This window comes from Chionomys nivalis, chromosome 1 (assembly GCF_950005125.1).
Source record: "Chionomys nivalis chromosome 1, mChiNiv1.1, whole genome shotgun sequence".
NCBI lineage: Eukaryota > Metazoa > Chordata > Mammalia > Rodentia > Cricetidae > Chionomys > Chionomys nivalis.
In genome coordinates this window covers 161,411,145-161,434,956 of record NC_080086.1, presented here as the reverse complement: position 1 = coordinate 161,434,956, position 23,812 = coordinate 161,411,145, and the positions used below count along the sequence as shown (strand labels likewise).

The window sequence follows — 23,812 nt, the reverse complement described above, 5'->3', positions numbered from 1 at the left end:
TATCTATGCAGCATTCTTAGCCCTACATAGATATTCCCACATATAGGTTGCTCTCCCTGTAGAGTGATTGTTATTGGAGTGGCAAAGCTAGACAACAAATGTACAGAGGGTATTGTCATACAGCAACCTTCTCCATGCAGATGATGAACCTGGGGATTGCTTCCTCTTCCTTGTGCTGACTGCCCTGCTTTGCATTCGCTCATGTAGCAACTCTGCTAACCACAAGGACTTTGTACAGCATGCACATTGTCCGCCTAGGTGCTGTGTAACATCATGGCAAATAATCTCAACTCAGGTAATACACACCCAAATTATCACTTGCTTTTGTGTCTTTATCACTAGATTTAACCTTGAGCAAGTTCAATCATTTCTCTACATTCTACAGTACAACATAAAATTGCATCATATATATATTTTTTTCTTTTTGAGACAACCTATTACTTTGATTCTCGGGTGACCCTTGAGCTGTCAGTGTGAACCAATATGTCTGAGTCTAATAAACATTCTTTTTCTCACAGAAATAAAATAATAAAATTTGAGATCCTGCAAGCTGGTAGCCCCATCTTACCCCCAATCTTGCCTAACCTCCTGCCACCTCAGTGGAACTCTGAAATATAGTTTGCTTCAATACAGAGGGGACTAAGAAATTAGTGGACAGACATGTGGTGTGACACCCCATTATCTAGGATCTTCATAGTGGAACAAAACTCTGGGCCCCTTCCCCAAGTGCCTTGGCTTCTCTAGACAGCCTACAGGAGAGTTTCCTGCAGGTAGCCTGCCACAATACCCAACCCCATCCACTAGACCCTGTAAGCTACTAGTCATATCCTGCCCCCAAACTCATCTATCCTCCTGCAACCACAGTGGAACTCTGAAACACAGCTTGTTACAATACTGAGGAGACCAAGAGAGTGCTATAAAACTGAGTGTACCAAGGTGTAATCAGGAGCAGAGACCAAGAGAACAGACTTAGAGAAACCTCAGTGGTTCCCTGAGATACAGACATTGACAGTACAGAGCAGACCAAGAACAATTCCTAAAGACTCAGACATCCACTGCAAGGATTGGACCAACACACACAGTCATTGCTGACCTCATTTGAAGGAAGAGATGGGTAGGCATCAATTCAAGAATTCATACAACAACCTAAAAAGCAACATGGTAATATCAGAACTCAATAATCACAAAAGAGAAAGACTTGATCATCCTAACCCAGAAGACACAGAAGAAAATGACTTTAAATGTAACTCTATTAAGATAATGGAAAACAAAAGGCTTCCTTTCAAAAATGGAGAAAAAGACAAAAAAATTAGTAGAAATTAATAAATCTCTAAAGGAAACCCAACAAAACCAAGAAAAAAACAATCAAACAGGTAAAACAAACAGTTCAAGACTTAAAGACTGAAATAGAGGCAATAAGGAAAACACAAACCAAAGGAATTCTGGATATGGAAAATCTGGGGAAATGGGAAGGAACTACAGAGGTAAGTATAACCAACAGAATACAAGAGCTAGGAGAAAGAATGTCAGGTGTTGTGTATACTATATAGGAAACAGATTCATTGGTCGAAGAAAACATTAAATCCAACAAATTCTTAACACAAAACACCCAGAAAATCTGAGACACCATGAAAGACCAAACTTAAGAATTATAGGGATAGAAGAAGGAGATGAACTCCAGCTCAAAGGCACAGAAAAATATATTCAACAAAATCACACAAGAAAACTTTCCTAACCTAAAGTAGGATAACCTTATGAAGGTACAAGAATTTACAGAACACCAAATAGATTGGATCAAAAAAAAATCCCTCACCATATAACAATCAAAATGAAAACATACAGAATAAAGAAAGCATATTAAGAGATGCAAAGGAAAAAGTTCAAGTAACATATAAAGGTATACCTACTAGAATTACACCTGACTTCCCAGTGTAAACCATGAAACCCAGAAGGTCCTGGGCAGATATGCTGCAGACAATAAGAGATAAAAAATGCAAACCCAGACTATTATACCCAGCAAAACTTTCAGTCACAATCAATGGAGAAAACAAGATATTCCATGACAAAAAGAGATTTAGAACATACCCAGCCCTACAAAAATTATTGGAAGAAAACCCCAATACATGAAAACTGCACCCACAAAAACACAGGCAACAGATAGCCTCCCACCAGAAAACCCAAAGAATGGAAACACACGAACACTACTAACAAAAAATAACAGGAACTAACAACCACTGTTCATTAATATATTTTAATATCAATAGACTCAATTCACCTATAAAAAGACCCAGGCTAAGAGAATGGATTCAAAAACAGGATCCAGCCTTCTGCTGTATACAAGAAACACACCTCAACCTCAAACAGGCATTACTTCTGAGTAAAGTGTTGGGAAATGATTTTCCAATCAAATGGACCTAAGAAATAAGTGGGTTTGGCTATCCTAATCTCTAACAAAATAGATTTCAAATTAAAATCAATGAGAAGAGATGAAGAAGAATGCTTTATATTCATAACAGGAACAAGCCATCAAGTTGTAGTTTCAATCCTGAACATCTATGCCCCTAATACAAGAGAACCCACATATGCAATGGGAACATTACTAAAGCTTAAATTGCACATCAAACCTCAGACATTAACAGTAAAAGACTTAAACATATTACTCTTGCCATTGGACTGGTCAACCAGACAGAAACTTAACAGAGAACTGAAAGAAGTAATTGATGTCATGAATCAAATGGCCTTAACAGACAACCATAGAACATTCCACCCAAACACAAAGAAATATAGCTTTTTCTCAGCACCTCATGGAAGCTTTTATAAAATTGATCACATACTTGGTAAAAAAGCAAACCTAAACAGAAACAAAAAAAGTTGTAATAACCCCCTGTATCTTACTGGATCACCATGGTTTAAAGTTTGAACTTAACAACAACACTACTTCCAGAAAGCTTAAAAACTCATGAAAACTGAACAGTAAACTATTGAACCACCCCTGGGTCAAGGAAGAAATAAAGAAATTAATTAAAGACTTTCCAGAATTCAATGAAAATTATGTTGCAACATACCCAAACCTATGGGATACTATGAAAGCAGTTCTAAGAGGAAAGTTCATAGCATCAAATGTCCACATCAAGAAAATGGAGAAAGCTCACTTCAGTGACCTAGCAGCCCACCCAAAAGCTCTAGAACAAAATGAAGCAGACCTAGGAGTAGAAGAAATGAAATAATCAAATTGATGACAGAAATCAATAAAATAGAAACAAAGAAAACAATACAAAGAATCAATGAAACAAAAAGCAGGTCTTTGAGAAAATTAACAAGATTATCAATCTCTTATCCAAACTAATCAAAAGGCAGAGAGAGAACATCCTATTAACAAAATCAGAAGTTAAAAGGGTTACATAGTGAGAGACACTGGTGTAGGGGGTCCTTCTTTCCATTTTGCTTATATTGGATAATAAATAAAGGAACTGCCTTGGTCTGATAGTGGCAGAACTTAAGTAGGCAGAGAAGACAGAACTGAATTCTGGGAGGAAGAAAACAGATACAGAGGAACACCATGGAGCCGCCAGAGAGAGACATGCTAAATCTTTCTGAGTAAGCCACTGCCACGTGATGATACATAGATTAATAAAAATGAGTTAAATCAAGATGTAAGATTCAGCCAATAGGAGGCTAAAACTAATGGACCAAGCAGTGACTTAATTAATACAATTTTTGTGTGGTTATTTTGGGGCTAAAATAGCTGAGTGGATGGGATGAACAAGTGAACAAGCAGGTCATCACCCTGTAACAATACACTAAGGGAATTTATAGAATTATTAGGTCATACTTCAGAACCCTGTACTGTACAAAATCAGAAAATATAAAAGAAATGAACAATTTTCTAGATCGATATCATATACCAAAATTAAATCAAGACCAGGTGAATAATTTAAATAGACCTTTAAACTGCAAGGAAATAGAAGCTGTCATCAAAAACCTCCCAGACACAAAAAGGCCAGGGCAGGTTGGTTTTAGTGCAGAATTATACCAGAAATCCCAAGAAGAGCTAACACATATACTTCTCAAAGTTTTCCACATAATGGAAACAGAAGGAACATCACCAAACACTTTTTATGAGGCTGCAGTTACCCTGATACCAAAACCACACAGACTAAATCAAGAAAGAGAATTACAGACCAATATCTTTCATGAACATGGATGAAAAAATGCTCAATGAAATATTGGCAAACCGAATCCAAGAACACATCAAAAAAATCATCTACCATCAAGTTGGCTTCATCACAGAGATGCAGAGATAGTTCAACATAATAAAAATCTATCAATGTATATCATCATATAAAAAACTGATGCAAAAAATCCATATGGTCATCTCATTAGTTACTGAAAAAGCATTCATCAAAATCCAACAATCCTTCATGATAAAGATCATGGAGAGATCAGGGATACAAGGAACATATCCAAACATAATAAAAGCAATATACTGCAAACTGACAGCCAACATCAAATTTAATGGAGAGAAACTCAATGCAATTCACTAAAATCAGGGACAAAACAGGGCTTTCATCTCTCTCCATATCTCTTCAACATAGTTCTTGAAGTTCTGGCTATAGCACTAAGACAACAAGGGAGATCAAGGGGATTCCAATTGGAAAGAAAGAAGTCAAACTTTTATTATTTGCAGATAATATATAAGCAACCCCAAAAACTCTTCCAGGGAAATTCTCTAGCTAATAAATACCTTAAGTAATGTAGCAGGATACAAGATCAAATTAAAAAAAAAAAACAAAACAGTAGCTCTCCTATATACAAATGATAAAGAAGCTGAGAAAGAATTCAGAGAAACATCACCTTTCACAATAACCACAAATAACATAAAATATATTGGTGTAACACTAACCAAAGAAGTGAAAGACCTGTATAACAAGAACTTTAAGTCTTTGAAAAAAGAATTTGAACAAGATACCAGAAAATGGAAAGATCTCCCATGCTGTTATATAGGTAGGATCAACATAAAAAAAATGGCAATTCTACCAAAAGCACTCAAATCAAAATCCCAACACAATTTTTCACTGACCTTGAAAGAACAATAATCAACTTCATATGGAAAAACAAAAAACACAGGATAGACAAAATAATACTGTACGATAAAGAAACTTCTGGAGACATCACTGTTTCTGACACCAAACTCTATTACAGAGATACAGCAATGAAAACAGCTTGGTATTGGCATAAAAACAGAGAGGTTGACCAAGGAATCAATCAAAGACCTGGATATAAATCCACATATCTATCAACACCTGAGGTTTTTGTTTTGTTTTGTTTGTTTGTTTGTTTGTTCAAAGAAGCTAAAATTATACAATGGAAAAAAGAAAGCATCTTCAACAAATGGTGCTGGCAGAACTGGTTGTCAATATGTAGAAGAATGAAAATAGATCCATACCTATCCCTATGCATAAAAGTCAAGTTCAAGTGAATTAAAGACCTCAATCAATATATATCTGACTACACAGAATGTGATAGAAAAGAAAGTGGAAAATAGCCTCCAAAGCATGTGTACAGGAAACCACTGCCTAAATATAACCCAAGTAGCACAAACACTGAGAGCAACAATAAATAAATGTGACCTCCTGATACTGGTTGTGTGCCTAGAACTGGGGTGGTGTGAGAGGCTCAGAGGCACAAGTGGCTCTGTCATGCTGGATTGTGCAACAGTATCATATATACCCTAGTAATGATGCACCTTAAGTTTTAAGAAGTGCTTAACATTTTAAAAAGTGTTCCTGAACAGGAAACAATTATAAATATTCAATAAAGACTATCCAGGTGAGTCACAGTGTTGGATAAGTATATGTAGGCCTGGAAGAGAGTAGAAAAAGAGCATAGAGAGTCATAAATTAAAGTTAATGCTTTTAAAAAGAGAGGTAAAGTGTTTAAAAAGACAGAGTACAGATAGTCATAGATTTAAAGGAGTAAAGAAAAATAAGCCGTGTAAAGATGGACTATATACATAGAGTATGGATTATGTATATTATTGTGTTATATTTGAATTTTTTCACTGTAAATGAGCTAAGTACAGAGAGACATTTCATTGTATGGGCTGCTAAAATAAACAGAATGTGTATTATAAAGGAATCATGACTTCCAAATTTGGTTCTATGACATCTTGCAGTGTAAAAAAGGTTCTTCTCTTGTTTCCACAGAGGATGAGAACCTGTGGATTGCTTCCAGACTGGTATGGTTTGATGTAACAAAACCTCCTAAAAGGTTGCCTGGAACACCACTCAAAAATTACTTCTCCCGCTGGGCGGTGGTGGCGCACGCCTTTAATCCCAGCACTTGGGAGGCAGAGGCAGGCAGATCTCTGTAAGTTCGAGACCAGCCTGGTCTACAGAGCTAGTTCCAGGACAGGCTCCAAAACCACAGAGAAACCCTGTCTCGAAAAACCAAAAAAAAAAAAAAAAAAAAAAAAAAAAAAAAAAATTACTTCTCCCAATAAAGAGGAAGAAGAAGTTTGGAAAGAATTAAGCCAATATTTCCAAATATTATTTTTAAATGTTTCTTTATATTTAAATGGGGATATGATATACATATGAATAATTTGTATTGGTATGGATCTTGGTTTGTTGATACAAATTTAAGGTCAATTTTGTTACATGTATATGTATTTCTGCTGTTGATTAAGGCATTGTGTTTGTGCAGTTCATTTAGAAAGGTAATGTATAATTAAGAAATACAGGTTAATAGATAATCATTTATCATAGTCAAGCTTGTAGTCATGTTAGTAAGGTTTTCTAGATGTATAGACATGTATTTCAGTTAGGTTTTCTTCAAATATTTCAAAGAACTTCAGAATTTGGCATTTAATATGTTATAATAACTTAGAACTTTTTGTGACAATGAGACATATCTGCTCCTGGCAGCATTAGCAACTTCAAGAGGAAGATGGGCATCAAAGAGGCTCCTTATGGAGTTGTTAGCCATTTGGGCATGAAACTGCTCTTGCCTGGATATTGCATAAACTGGACATGCAGGACCGAACAGAGTAAAGACTGATGAACTTGCCTAAAGGTAACATGGTCCTTCAGGTTTCCTGCTTCATAAAAGAGACTGCCAGACATTCTGCAGGACACAGAAAAAATTATTAACAAACTGCCAATATAGGTAGACATGTCTGAAATCTCCTGCTTCATGGAAAAGTCTGAACGCTATGGGTCTGTTGGCTGAAGATGGATGCCCAAACAGTACAGAATACCTTTGGGTTACTTTCCAGGCAGCATGATGTCTCTGTCATTTCTAGAGCTTTGGAAGTTGCTTACAATGCACCTCCTGTTTATTTAGGTAATAATATATCTTTCTGGAGTCTTTGATGGTTTGAAGAATAAATAGTTATTATCATAGTTTTTTTAGTTATGATAAAAGATAAAGAAGATATAAATATTGTAACTGTAATTCTTGCTTGGTAACTATTTTGTTATATGTAATTTTACTATGTTAAAGTTTAAACCTTCCATTTTTATTTAACAGAAAAGTGGAAATAATGTGGGAGGTCCTTCTGTCTATGTTGTTTTTATTGTTTAATGAAGAAAGACCTGGCTTGGCCTATAGTATCGGAGGAGGAAGGCAGAATTGGAGAGTTGCCATGGAGCTGTTGGAAATAGATGTGCTGAAACTTTGCTGGTAGGTGATTTAGAGATTAATTAAAATTGGTTGACTTAAGATGTAAGAGTTAGCCAATAGAAAGTTAGGACTAATGTGCCAAGCAGTCATTTAATTAATACAGTTTCTGTGTGATTATTTCATGTCTAACCTAGCCAGATGGCCAGGAACCAAAAAGCAGCCCTCCCTCCTACAATAATGTAAGCTTACCAACTCCAGTCAGAGAGGGAAGGAATCAGCATAGGTCCAAACTAGTTTCTCTGAATGTGGGTAACAGTTGAATGGTTGGGACAGACTGTGGGGCCAATGTCAGTGGCACCATAATTTATCCCTACTGCTTGTGCTGGCTTTTTGGGAGCTTATTCTCTTTGGATGTATACTTTGCTCAGCCTAGATATAGGAGAGAGGGCCTTGGACCTTCCCCCAAATCAATATGCCTTACACTTTCTGAAGAGTAGATAGGGGTGGCAGTGGAGTGTATTTGAAGGGAATAGGAAGAAGGAGATAGTGGGAAATCGGATTGGTATGTATGGAAAAATATTGTTCTCTTTTTACAAATTTAAAAAATTTAAACAAACAAAAAACTAGTAAAGCTCTAGAAACAGCTGGTTTAAAGATTTTTAAAATAAATAGAAAATTAATCTAAAATTCAAATTCTGTCAGAACTAAAGATACATTCTGAGAAACCTGACAATCTTCATCCTTCTAATCATCTAAATTCTCAAAAAATTAAATAATACTTATAGCCTATTTTAGGGTGGAACCTAGAAAAATAATCCCATAATATACTAGGATTTTCCAGTTTAGATGTCAAGCTACCTGGAAAGTTTATACCTAAGTTTGGGTAAGTCTTACTTTCCCCTTGAGGGTCTCTTTTTCACCCAACCCTTATTCTAAAACCTAAATAAAAATTCTGCAATAAACTCTCCAACTGTTTTTCAAAGTGGCTATGTGTAATTCATTCCCTTGGTGTCTCTAAAAATTTATAGGAACTTTTCAAGCTCTCAGTGGTTATATTATGGAGCTATATTTCTATTTCTTACATCTACATCTTCTAAGGCAGTGGTTTTCAACCTGTAAGGCGACACCCCCTTGGCCAACCTCTATCTTCAAAGCTATTTATGTAACAATTCATAACAGTTATGAAGTAGCAATAAAAATAATTTTATGGTTGGGGAATTGTGTTAAAGGGTCACAGCATTAACAATGTTGAAAACCATTAATTAGGGGCTCCTATAATCAATTTTAATATATCATCTGGGTTTAATAGTCTGGGATAATGCAGATTTTGTCTTTCAAGACTTAAAATAGATTCTTTCTGTCTTTGAAATTTTTAAGTAATAATTCTACTGTTCTTCTGATGGGCCCAACTTTCTAGGTGATTTGGTGTTTCTAGATTTCTATCTTCAACATAATTTATGTTTTCTGTATTATCCAGTGTTTTGGATATAATATAATGAGGTGGGACTCTTTCCTTGTCTTATCTGTTTGCTGAACTAAATACATCCTGTATCTGTAATATTTGGTCAACCCTAGGAAATATTGTTGTGAATCTTTTGAAAATGTTTGCTATGACTTTAGATGGATGTTCTTTTTCTATGACCAGTAACCTCTACATTTTGTCCTTTCATAGAAAATTATGTGAGAGTTCATATTCCACCTTCACTTACTTTTGTCCATTTTGGATTTTTCTAATTTCTCTACTTTGTCTTCAAGCCCAGATATTCCAACCTCTCCTTGATTGATTCCCATAATGAGACTTTCTATGGAACTTTGCATTTGATTATACTTTATCCCCTTCCAGAAATTCGGTTGGATTTTGTTCTATATTTCTATCTTTTTATAAAAAAAATCTGCTTTAATTTAAAAATTCTATCTTTCTTGTTTTACATTCTTTCCCTCTCTCTGTTCAGCTGTTTGTATATTCATTCAGAGGTTTCTTTTCTCTCTTATCTTCTTTGAACTTAAGATCATTCTTCTGAGTTCTCTGTCTGGAATTTCATCTAATTTACTTATTTACTGTATGTCATTGCTGTAGAATTAGTTTTGATAAGTTATGCTGTTCCTTTTCATTATATTACTGAATTGGGATGTACATATTTGGAGTTATTTCACTGCTTGCTTTTATCTTTTCTCAGCAATGTTCTTTTAGCAGAGGTATTTGCAATGTTCAGGTGTGACCTTGATGTGGTAGAGTTGAGATACATACAAACTACATACTCTTTTGGGTGGAGACTGGAGACATAGCTCACCAATTAAGAGCATGGACTGTTCTTCTAGAAGACCCAGTTTCCACTCATAACACTCACATGACAGCTTAAAACTATTTGTAATTCTAGTCCCAGGGAAGCATATTGTGCACAGACATATATGCAAACAAAAACATATATAAATAAAACAACAAATAATTTAAAAATATTGTTAATAATAAGTATATAAATTTCTTGCTGTATCAGTATATCCAATTTTATCATGAGTATTTCCTTTCTTCTTCTTTTCACTACATATTAACTGTTACAAATAATGGTTTCCATGATGATATTTCTACACATGTATACACTGTGGGGTCTTTTTTCCAGTTTTGCTCCTTACCCCTTATGTTGTTAACCCTTTTTCAGAATACACCCTATTGTAATTTTTTTTCTGTCATTTTGTACATATGTAGACTCTAAATAAGAGAGAAAAATGGAGTGTTTGTCTTTGTGAGTCTGGCCTAATTTTTTAATATGATAATTTTCAATTTGATTTATTTTCCTATAAAATTTAAAATTTCATTCTTCTCTATGAATAACATGTTGTGTATATATACCACATTTCCTTTACTCATCTATTAATGATAGCCTTGCCTATTATTAATACTATCACAGTAAGCATTATGTTTTCCAGTACTTCAAGTATCTGCTATTATTTAATCAGTCATATACCTGGAGTGTTAGTATAATTAATCATAATAAATAAAAACCTGGAGTCATATATTTGGTTAAAAAACTGGAAGATAAGAGAACTGGGAAAGGGTGCCAGTTGCTTCTTAACTTTCTCTGTTCCTCCATCTAAAAATACTCAAAGCCTCTTTCCACCCACTTTATCATTTCCTATCTCTCTGTATAGTCCTCTAGACTCTGTTGTGTAATTACACACAAGTTTTATTTGTAAGAACACAAATAATATCACAAAGAATTTCCTTCTTTTTGTCTAAATAAAAAGAAAAGCTTTTAACTAACATAGAAAAGCTGTATAAAATAATTACAATAACTACATATAAATATATACAGGCAAGAATTACATTCATAGTGTCCAGTGCATTGACAAAATCAGATTAAATACTCCATTATCTGCCATATCTCAGTGAGTTAAAAATGCTGTACCTAATTCACCTTCTATCATAACATGTATTACCAACCCAAAATTATCTTTTTATGTCTTTCAAACTTAAACACTTAGTAACGTCTTTGTGAGTTTCTTTTCTGATTTTGGTAAGAAGAAAAGCTATGGCTATAACTATAACTATCTAGTCATCAACTTCATCAGAAACCTAAAAAGGAAATAATATTAGCTCAGTAAATATGAAGTTTAGAGCCAACAATTTCCAAAATTAAACAATGACAGAAACATTTCACTGCCTGCAAAGTCACTCAAGTTTCCTCTGTGATATTGAGGCATCCATCTTCAGCCTTCTAGCCCAGAATATCAGGTAGACTTTTCTCAGAAGTAGGAAATTTTGAAGGGCTTTCCTGCCTTGTCTTGGCAAAATTTTGTGGTTGCTTTCTTTTGTGTCCTTCTTGTCCAATTTGGACAGTATACTGTCAGCAGTTGAGGCAAGAACATTTTCTTGCCTAGCAACTAACTCTTGTTGCAAAGAAAATACACTCCATAGGGAGTTTCTTCTATGTCCATCATCTTCTCTGAAGTAGATTGGTATTATCAGAATCAGACATGTCTTATTGTCATTAAAAAGTAATCTAACTCTGCTATCTGACTCCAAGTAAGCTGTATTTGTCAGAACATAAACAAAATATCACAAAACATATACCTATTAGTAATATCATAAGTTTGAATGGTAGATCTATTTATAATTTTTTGGAAATGTCTGTATTGATTCTCATAGTGGCTGTACTAATTTATATTCTTCCAGCCCCTTTACTTAATGATAGCCCCTATAAATGTCACTAGTGTTAGAATTTTTTATTTGTTAATGACAACCAATCTTATTGAGGCAACACAGAATTCCAATGAATCTTTTATTTAACTTTTATTTATGGCTAAGGTTTTTGATGTTTTCTAAGTATTTATTGGCCATTTGTACATCTATCTTTTAAGAAGTTCTTTTCAATGCCTGTACTTAATTTGGTGATTTAGGCAGTAATGAATTAATTTTTTTTAGATTTCTTTCATCAATTTTACATGTTAATCTTTTCTAAGATATGTTATTTTTTCTCTCATACTAAAGGCGAGCTTTTTCAAACATTGACTTTATTACCCAGAAATATTTAATTTTATGCTGTTCCGTTTAGCAGTTCTTGCTATTAATTCCTTCAATATTGAATCAGATAATCACTATAATCAAAATATCAAAATGCTGTAGATAGTCATTGTGTATGCCTATATACCAAAGCACCTTCCCTATGTTGTCATCCAGATGTTTCAAAGTCTTAAGATAATGTCTTTGAATCATTTTGGGCGTTTTGTCAAGGGTGAGAGATGAATATCTACATTTATTCTTTTCTTTATGTTTATTCTCTTCCTTTTCTTTTTGAGAACTTCACATGTGAACACTCCTTCTACATCACTCCCTCCTCCCCTCCAACTCCACTATCACTTCCAAATTCATGATCTCCTTTTCAATAATATTTCTTTCTCTCTCTTTCTCTCTCTCTCTCTCTCTCTCTCTCTCTCTCTCTCTCTCTCTCTCTGTGTGTGTGTGTGTGTGTGCATGAGCACATTGCTGTGTTTGTATGTATGAAAACATTTATAAACAGCCTATCAAGTTAATTTAGCATAATTAATATGTGCATGTATCTTTGACTGACCATTTAGAGCTAGAAAAATTAAGGAGTAGCTTCTCTATGTAGGAAACAACTTATGCTTCTGTCTAAGCCATTGACTACTTATACTTCTTCATCCAGATATTGGATCACATGGAACTTCACCCATCTATGTTATCATGTCAGCTCATAATGCTTTTTTTCCCCTCAGACAACAGTATATTTAATATTATAAGGGTTCATTTTCCATGTCATGTCTAGATGACATCACCTAGTAGTAGATGTCATAGCTTTGAAATTTTCTGATTTTTCTGTTCTTTTAAGGTATACTTTCCCCAGAATTATTTGTGGTGAAAGTTATCTTTTTAAAGAGTGTGTTTTGGGTACCTTTCTAATGATCAGGTAACTGTAGCTATGTGGATTTTAAAAATAAGTCACCGAGTCTATTAAATTAATGTACATATCTGGGTTTTGTTGGTACTAGGTTGTTTTTTTCTTACAATGAATATATATCATAACTTGGATGGGACTGTAATATAGCCTGCTTTTTTCTTTCTCCTTAGGATTACTTTGACTTTTCAAGTTGGTATAAATTTTAGTTTTATTTCATCTAGATCTTTAAAGAATAACATTAGAATTGTGATAGAGATTAAATTAACAGTGAATATCAAATTTGGTAATGTAATTTTTAAATTATTTTATTTAAGGTTCTGTCATTTTTATTATAATATCTTTTACCCTCATTGGTAGTATTACTAGTTTTTGTTGATATTGTATATGAGGGTTTTATTCTGATTTCCTTCTTGCAAAGTTTATTATTGTTTTATATATTGGCTACTAGGATTTGTAAATTGATTTTATTATGCTACTCAGTGGTGTTTATCATGTACATGAAATTTCTGTTGAAGTCTTTTAGTTTTATTAGGTATAGGATTATATCAGCTTGCAAAACACAATACTTTCACTCCTTACTTTGTTATTTCTATTTGTTGAGCATATGGATAGCACTAGTTGAACTTAGGGAGTTATCAAAAAAAAAAAAAGATATAAAATTGGGAGAGAGACAGGTTGTGGGAATATAGTGTAATAAAGTAGAAATGTGGTTAAATATGATCACATTTCATTGAATAAATATATAAAATTCTCAAGAAAAAGGAAAATAATTTATTTAATTTCTCTTTCTTTTACTGAAAAAATTTCTGCCTCCACCTGCCTCCTATTTCCCTCCCCTCCCCCCACTCCTTCCCCCCTCCCTCTCCAGTCCAAAGATCAATCAGGGTTCCCTGCCCTGTGGGAAGCCCAAGGTCCTCCCCCCTCTATCCAGGTCTAGAGGTGAGCATCCAAACAGGCTAAGCTCCCACAAAGCTAGTTCTGCAGTAGGATCAAAACCCAGTGCCATTGTCCTTGGCTTCTCATCAGCCCTCATTGTCTGCCATGTTCAGAGAGTCTGGTTTTATTCCATGCTTTTTCAGTTCCAGTCCAGCTGGCCTTGGTGAGCTCCCAATATATCAGCCCCACTGTCTCAGTGGGTGGGTGCACCCCTCACAGTCCTGACTTCCTTGCTCATGTTCTCCCTCCTTCTGCTCCTCATTTGGACCTTGGGAGCTCAGTCCGGTTCATGCTCAACCTCCTTAGCGATCAGCGAAATGCAAATAAAAACAACTTTGAGATATCATCTTATACCTGTCAGAATGGCTAAAATCAAAAACACCAATGATAGCCTTTGCTGGAGAGGTTGTGGAGTAAGGGGTACCCTCATCCATTGCTGGTGGGTGTGCAAATTTGTGCAACCACTTTGGAAATCAGTGTGGCAGTTTTTCAGGAAATTCGGGATCAACCTACCCCAGGACCCAGCAATACCACTCTTGGGAATATACCCAAGAGATGCCCTATCATATTACAAAAGCATTTGTTCAACTATGTTCATAGCAGCATTATTTGTAATAGCCAGAACCTGGAAACAACCTCGATGCCCTTCAATGGAAGAATGGATGAAGAAATTGTGGCATATATACATATTAGAGTACTACTCAGCAGTAAAAAACAATGACTTCTTGAATTTTGCATGCAAATAGACGGAAATAAAATAATTTTTAAAAATTTTTGAGATTATAATATTATTATAACATTTATCCTTTCCCTTTCTCCTTAAAACTCATGATCACTCCTTTCATTTTTATATGTGTCTATATACATGCATATTATATATTTACAAACGATAACCTTATCAGTTTGTAAATGTTCCTTGTATGTATGTTTTCAGGACTTTTCATTTGGCACTGGACAACCAATTAGTATGTTATTCTCTAGGGAAGACCACTTCTCCCATTTCTAGCTTTGCTTGAGTGCTTATGGTTCTTTGTGTAGGGTTGAGTCATCATTTCTTTCCTATCTGCTTTGGCATGCCAAATAGTCTAGTATTGGGGCGGAGACAGACCTGCGGGCCGATGCACGCAGCGGAGACCAGCGCACCGACGCGGCGGAGACCGGTGGATGTGGGATAGTCCAAGCATGAAACAGTGAAGTCCACACTGAGAGCAGATCGCCCCACTACAATTAAATCAAGTAGGTTTCTTGGGGCCTAACCTGCAGGTTGGGGAGGCCTTTTATTGGCGAGATCCACTGGCCTGTCCCTGAAGACACTCCTGGGTGAGGAGAGTGTTCTTGGCCCACAGTGGGCCACAGGAAACTGAGCAGGGGCATTCCCGGACCTCCTTGACCCCTCGGTTAGTCTGTGAGGGCTGGTCCCCTCTGCTGGTGCTGCTCCTCCTCTGCTGCGACCTCTCTCTTCCTGGCCCATCTCAGCTTGTGCCCAGGGGTCCCCCTTCACTCTCCCTCTCTTAGGCAGGGCTGCAGGATCACCCAGTTTAGCCTGTTTGGGCTCTGGGTCAGGAGCTCGGGACAGAGGGCAGAGGGAGTTTCTCTGTTTTGGTGGCTGGCCCACAGAGTGGTAGGCCTTTTGTTGGTGAGATCCCTGGCGAACAGGGAGCCTGGCCCTGTTCCTAGAGACCCTTCTGAGTGGTGAGAAGGATCTTGGCCTGCGGTGGGAGACAGGAAATGGAGCGAGGGCATCTTGTAAGCGAGGCCCCTGGCCCAGCAGGGAAACCTGATCCTGCTTTAAAAGACCCATTAGATAGCATCAATAGGAGGAGATGGGCAGGCACCAAGGCAAGAATTCACCTAAAAATCTAAAAAACAACATGAAAACACCAGAACACAATGATCTTACATCAAAAGGACTTGAACACCCTAACACAGAAGAAGTGGAAAAAATTGACTTTATGAAAGCAATAGAGTCCCTTAAACAACATGTAAAAAACACCCTTATAGAAATGGATGAGAAGTATAACAAAAAGTTTGAAAAAATGAGTATATATGTGAATGATACCCTGGGAAACCAAGAAAAAACGATCAAACAAGTAATGGAAACAGTTCAAGAATTGAAAACTGAAATGGAAGCAAGGAAGAAAACACAAAAACAGTTCAAGAATTGAAAACTGAAATGGACCAGCTGGATATGGAAAATCTAGGTCAACGAGCAGAGACTACAGAATCAAGCATAATCAATAGAATACAAGAGATAGAAGAAAGAATCTCAGATTCTGAGGACACCATAGAGAAAATAAATGCACTGATCAAAGAAAACAGCAAAGTCAACAAATTCTCATCACAAAACATTCAGGAATTATGGGACACAATAAAAAGACCAAACCTAAGAATAATAGGGATACAAAAAGGAGAAGAGTCACAACTCAAAGGCACAGAAAATATTTTTAACAAAATTATGGAAGAAAACTTTCCCAACCTAAAGAAGGAAATTCCTTTGAATATTCAAGAAGCATACAGAACACCAAACAGACTGGACCAAAGAAAAATATCCCCTCGCCATATTATAATCAAAACACAAAATATACAGATTAAAGAAAGAATATTAAGAGCTGCAAAGGAAAAAGGGCAAGTTACTTATAAAGGTAAACCGATCAGACTTACACCTGACTTCTCTATGGAAACCATGAAAGCCGGAAGGTCTTGGATAGAGGTACTGCAGAAACTAAGAGACCACAGATACAAACCCAAACTACTATACCCAGCCAAGCTATCGTTCACTATCAATGGAGAAAACAAGACATTCCAGGATAAGAACAAATTTAAACAATATGTAGCCACAAATCCAGCCCTACAGAAAGTAATAGAAGGAAAATCACAACCCAAGGAATTCAACATTGCTAACACTGCCTACAATGACTGGGGCATCTAGCGACCCTTCACTAGCACAACTCAAAGAAGGGAGACACACAAACTCTACTACCAAAAACAATAAGAATAACTGGAGCAAACAACCACTGGTCATTAATATCACTTAATATTAATGGTCTCAATTCACCTATAAAAAAGCACAGACTAAGAGATTGGATACGAAAACACGATCCAACATTCTGCTGTTTGCAAGAAACACATCTCAACCACAAAGACAGGCATCTACTTAGAGTAAAGGGTTGGGAAAAGGTTTTTCAAGCAATGGTCCTAAAAAAAAAAGCAGGTGTTGCCATACTAATTTCTAACAAAACTAACTTCAAACTAAAATCAATCAGAAGAGATCGAGATGGACACTTTATACTCATAATAGGAACAATTCATCAGGTTGAAGTCTCAATCCTGAATATCTACGCCCCTAATATAAAAGCACCCACTTACGTAAAAGAAATATTACTAAAACTCAAGGCAGACATTAAACCACACACACTAGTAGTAGGAGAATTCAACACACCTCTCTCACCAAGGGACAGGTCAATCAGACAGAAACCCAATAGAGAATTAAGAGAATTGTTGGAGGTATGAAGCAAATGGACTTAACAGACATCTATAGAACACTCCACCCAAATAGGAAAGAATATACCTTCTTCTCTGCAGCTCATGGAACCTTCTTGAAAATTGACCACATACTCGGAAACAAAGGAAACCTCCACAGATACAAAAAATATCAGTGTCCACCTGTGTCTTATCAGATCACCACGGATTAAAGTTAGAAGGCAACAACAATGCTACCCCCAGAAAGCCAACAAACTCATGGAAACTGAACAGTCAACTACTGAACCACACCTGGGTCAAGGAAGAAATTAAGAAAGAAATTAAAGTCTTCCTTGAATTTAATGAAAATAAAGAGACAACATACTCAAACCTATGGGACACAATGAAAGCAGTGCTAAGAGGAAAGTACATAGCACTAAGTGCCCACTTAAAGAAAATGGAGAAAGCATACATTGGGGACTTAACAGCACACCTGAGAGCTCTAGAAAAAAAAGAAGCAGACATGCCCAGGAGGAGTAGAAGACTGGAAATAATCAAACTGAGGGCAGAAATCAACAAAATAGAAACACAGAAAACAGTCCAAAGAATCAATGAAACAAAAAGTTGGTTCTTGGAGAAAATCAAGAAGATCGACAAACCCCTATCCAAACTAATTAAATGACAGAGAGAGAACACGCAAATAAATAAGATCAGAAATGAAAAGGGGAACATAACCACAGACACAGAGGAAATTCAGAGAATTATTAGACCTTACTACAAAAGCCTGTATGCCACAAAACTGGAAAATGCAAAAGAAATGGACATTTTTTTAGATAAGTACCATATACCAAAGCTAAACCAAGAACAAGTGAATGATCTAAATAGACCTGTTAGTCGTGAAGAATTAGAAATTGTAAAAAATCTCCCTTCCAAAAAAAGCCCAGGACCAGATGGCTTGAACGCAGAATTCTACCAGAACTTCCAAGAAGAGCTAATACCTATACTCCTTAACGTATTTCACAATATAGAAACAGAAGAATCATTGCCTAATTCCTTTTATGAAGCTACAGTTACCCTGATACCAAAATCACACAAAGACCTAACCAAGAAAGAAAATTACAGGCCTATCTCACTCATGAACATCGACACAAAAATTCTCAATAAAATACTGGCAAACACAATCCAAGAACACATCCAAAAAATTATCCATTATGATCAAGTAGGCTTCATCCCAGAGATGCAGGGCTGGTTCAACATTTGCAAATCTATCAATGTAATCCACCATATAAATAAACTGAAAGAAAAAAACCATATGATCATTTCATTAGATGAAGAAAAAGCATTAGACAAAATTCAACACCCCTTTATGATAAAGGTCTTGGAGAGATTAGGGATACAAGGGTCATACCTAAATATAATAAAAGCTATTTACAGCAAGCCAACAGCTAACATTAAATTAAATGGAGAAAAACTCAAAGCCATCCCAGTAAGATCAGGAACATGACAAGGCTGTCCACTCTCTCCATATCTCTTCAATATAGTGCTGGAAGTTCTAGCAATAGCAATAAGACAACATAAGGGGATCAAGGGGATTTGTATTGGAAAGGAAGAAGTTAAGCTTTCGTTATTTGCTGATGACATGATAGTATACATAAGGGACCCCAAAAATTCTACCAAAGAACTCCTACAACTGATAAATACCTTTAGTAATGTGCCAAGATACAAGATCAACTCCAAAAAATCAGTTGCCTTCCTATACACTAAGGATAAGGAAGCAGAGAGGGAAATCAGAGAAGCATCACCTTTCACGATAGCCACAAATAACATAAAATATCTTGGGGTAACTCTGACCAAGGAAGTGAAAGATCTATTTGACAAGAACTTTAAGTCTTTGAAGAAAGAAATTGAAGAGGACACCAGAAAATGGAAGGATCTCCCTTGCTCTTGGATTGGGAGGATCAACATAGTAAAAATGGCAATTCTACCAAAAGCAATCTATAGATTCAATGCAATCCCCATCAAAATCCCATCACAATTCTTCACAGATCTGGAGAAGACAATAATCAACTTTATATGGAAAAACAAAAAACCCAGGATAGCCAAAACAATCTTATACAATAAAGGACTGTCTGGAGGCATTACCATCCCTGACTTCAAACTCTATTACAGAGGTACAGTATTGAAAACAGATTGGTACTGGCATAAAAACAGAGAAGTCGACCAATGGAATTGAATAGAAGACCCTGACTTTAACCCACAAACCTATGAACACCTGATTTTCGACAAAGGAGCTAAAAATATACAATGGAAAAAAGAGAGCATCTTCAACAAACTGTGCTGGCAAAACTGGATGTCAATATGTAGAAGAATGAAAATAGATCCATATCTATCACCATGCACAAAACTCAAGTCCAAATGGATTAAAGACCTCAATATCAGTCCGAACACACTGAACCTGATAGAAGAGAAAGTGGGAAGTACTCTACAACACATGGGCACAGGAGACCGCTTCCTACGTATAACCCCAGCAGCACAGACATTAAGGGCATCATTGAATAAATGGGACCTCCTGAGACTGAGAAGCTTCTGTAAAGCAAAGGACACTGTCACTAAGACCAAAAGGGAACCCACTGACTGGGAGAAGATCTTCACCAGCCCCACAACTGACAAAGGTCTGATCTCCAAAATATATAAAGAACTCAAGAAATTAGACCGTAAAAGACTAATCAACCCAATTATAAAATGGGGCACTGAGCTGAACAGAGAATTCTCAACAGAAGAATTTCAAATGGCCAAAAAACACTTAAGGTCATCCTCAACCTCCTTAGCAATCAGGGAAATGCAAATTAAGACAACTTTAAGATACCATCTTACACCTGTCAGAATGGCTAAAATAAAAAGCACCAATGATAGCCTTTGCTGGAGAGGTTGTGGAGAAAGGGGTACACTCATCCATTGATGGTGGGAATGTAAACTTGTGCAACCACTTTGAACAGCAGTGTGGCAGTTCCTCAGGAAATTCGGGATCAACCTACCTCTGGACCCAGCAATACCACTCTTGGGAATATACCCAAGAGATGCCTTATCATACTACAAAAGTATATGCTCAACTATGTTCATAGCAGCATTGTTTGTAATAGCCAGGACCTGGAAACAACCTAGATGCCCTTCAATGGAAGAATGGATGAAGAAAGTATGGAATATATACATATTAGAGTACTACTCAGCAGTAAAAAACAATGACTTCTTGAATTTTGCATGCAAATGGATGGAAATAGAAAACACTATCCTGAGTGAGGTAAGCCAGACCCAGAAAGAGGAACATGGGATGTACTCACTCATATTTGGTTTCTAGCCATAAATAAAGGACTTTGAGCCTATAATTCGTGATCCTAGAGAAGCTAAATAAGAAGGTGAACCCAAAGAAAAACATATAGGCATCCTCCTGAACAATAACCTTCATCAGGTGATGAAAGCAGACAGATACAAAGACCCACATTGGAGCAACGGACTGAAATCTCAAGTTCCAAATCAGGAGCAGAAGGAGAGAGAGCACGAGCAAGGAACTCAGAACCGCGAGGGGGGCACCCACACACTGAGACAATGGGGATGTTCTATCGGGAACTCACCAAGGCCAGCTGGCCTGGGTCAGAAAAAGCATGGGATAAAACTGGACTCGCTGAACATAGCAGACAATGAGGACTACTGAGAACTCAAGAACAATGGCAATGGGTTTTTGACCCTACTGCACGTACTGGCTTTGTGGGAGCCTAGGCAGTTTGGATACTCCTCTTAATAGACCGGGATGGAGGTGGATGGTCTTTGGACTTCCCACAGGGCAGGGAACCCTGATTGCTCTTAGGGCAGATGAGGGAGGGGGACTTGATTGGGAAATGGGGAGGGAAATGGGAGGTGGTGGTGGGGAGGAGGAGGCAGAAATCTTTAATAAATAAATAAATAAATAAAAAGGAAAAAAATTGTCTAGTATTTGTTCAAGTCTTATTTGAGAAGTAATGTTAGTAAGGAATTGTGGGCATAGCTACTGACATTACTATAGAAAACAATTTACACAAGTATCCTCTTCTTCTGGCTTTAGAGATTTTCCTCCTCCTCTTCTGCAATATTCTCAGAGCCTTGCGTGTTTAGTCTGTTTGCAGATATCCACTGTGACCGGGCTTCATAATTCTGCATTTTGATTAGTTATGGTTTTCTGTAGTGATAACTATCTGTTACAAAGAGAATTTTTCTCGATGGGGGTGAAGTTTTTACTTTCCTGTGAGCATATAGAGAAAATATATATTTTAATCCCTTTACTAAACTACAGAAAATTCAGAAACACTCCATTCTGAAGCAACATAATGGAAAAAAAAAAAACCTCAATTTTCAGAAGAAGGATGTGCGGCTATCATCTATAAAAAAGTCAGTTCTGTTCAGAGATGTAGATTCTTCAAATCTGAAAATGAGATAACACTATCTGTTATCTGCCTCTTTCATGACATGGAAGCAAATATAGTCAAGGGCAAGGCAAACAGATAGCTCTTGTCCGAGTTTACCAGTATAGAATATAATTCCAGTGCTGTATTTTACACTAGTTGTCACATAAACTTAAAAACCCTAATTCCAAACTGTAATGCCCACCTGATTGTCTAGAAATGCAGAATGGTAGGATACATATTATGTTTATAAAGATTATAATTGATTGTGAAATGCACACAGAGAAACGAACCACTGTTTCCAAAGTTGAAATGCAGTCATTGACATGACAAAAATTGATAGGGGACTAAGAGAATGTTTTAGAGAAAGAGACAAAGGAATTTAAATTTAGGATGAATGGGGTAGGGAATAGCACAGAATTTCAATTGGAGTGTAAACAGCTGTTTTTTGTGAATCTACACTAATTACCTCAGTCTGGAGTATGAGAAAATAGTTATGATCCACAGTAGTCTTCTAAACTATAATCCCTGACAGCCTGGAGAAAGCTGACCTCAGTTCATAATTAGTAGCACAAATACAAAATGACTAAAATTCAAGCTCTAGCTATAGAACCCTGGTGTGCCATACCCTTCAATATTGCTTTACAGATAGGGTCATAGTGAGATCAATGGATGTGACCATCCCTCTGGCTAAGATGATTTTCCGTAATCATTAGGGATAATCCTGTTTTGGCCACCTGGTTAGTATATAGTGGAATATGGAGATACTAGAAGAAATATCTGACATTTTCCTCCAAACCAGTAGCCTTAAAATACTTCAAGCAAGAAAGTAAAACACCAATTTTACAATTGAATTTACCAATATTGCAGAAAATTTTCTTACTATTCAAGCTAAAAATAATGATACCGTCACACTCTATCGTCTGGACATGAGGTCCAAAATATGTGTTCCTGTTTTACACATGGCACAGGTGGGTCATGATAAAGTAAGGTTCTAAGACACAGTGCCAGGAAAATATAAATTTGGTGTTCACATAGTGCCAAGGGAAAAACTGACAAGAGGAGCCAGATATTTACCTTGTTTCCTGAGGACCATTGGCTTTTTGGCAGTACCTGTTTGCATGCCACCTGTGACAAGTTTGATACTTCACATGAGTTTCCATATCTTTCTGAAACCTTGAAGCCTTGTGCCAATTTTAGATATTTTCTTGCAAAAACAAAAATGAATCCATCTGAGTCAATGTACTATCCATCCTTATTAATTAGAAATAATGCTTTCTTCATACTTCACCATAAAAGAGTTTTTAAAAAGAAATGAGGCTCCATACATAGGAAATGTAATGCATGTCTCTTGTGTAAAATGTCTTGAAAATCAATGAGGTATTTTAGAAATAAAATAGTACTCCACTCAGGCATGACCCCATGGGCCATTTTATAACATTTAGAGTATAGAGATGAGAGCTCACAGTACTAATCCTGTTGTGCAGCTGAGCCAGTCATGCCAGGAGTGGGCACAAAGATATTTAACAGGCCTCTCAAGGTTGTTTTCTCCAGTACATGCTGGTATCCATTTCTTTCAACATTCTGCATACCTAGTATATCAAAACCAATCACAAGATGCTGAACTCAGATTTTTCCACTCTTATAAGCACCTCTAGAATGGTTTTTTTTCTACAACTTAGAGAATTCAGTCATGAAATTTGCTTGTAATTGTCCCTCCACAACACTGACATCAGACTAATTAAAAAGTAAATAGATCCTACAACAGGGTTCCTCAAGTTTTATGATAAATTAGATAAAATGTCACACCATTTTTCAATGCACTTTTTCTGGCAGGTTAGTTCTCAATAAATTTCAAGATTGGGACTTAGTGTTTTTTTTTTTTTAGAACTCACTGATCTTCTAGATGATAATTTATTTTGAACAGAAGTGAGAGTAACTATTGTT

At 36.4% G+C, this 23,812-nt stretch overlaps 1 gene segment (V, D, J or C); it reads left to right on the top strand.

Moving 5' to 3' along the window:
• The window catches only part of LOC130872023 (T-cell receptor beta-1 chain C region-like), a 448,908-nt gene that overhangs the window by 227,409 nt on the left and 197,687 nt on the right, over positions 1-23,812 (top strand).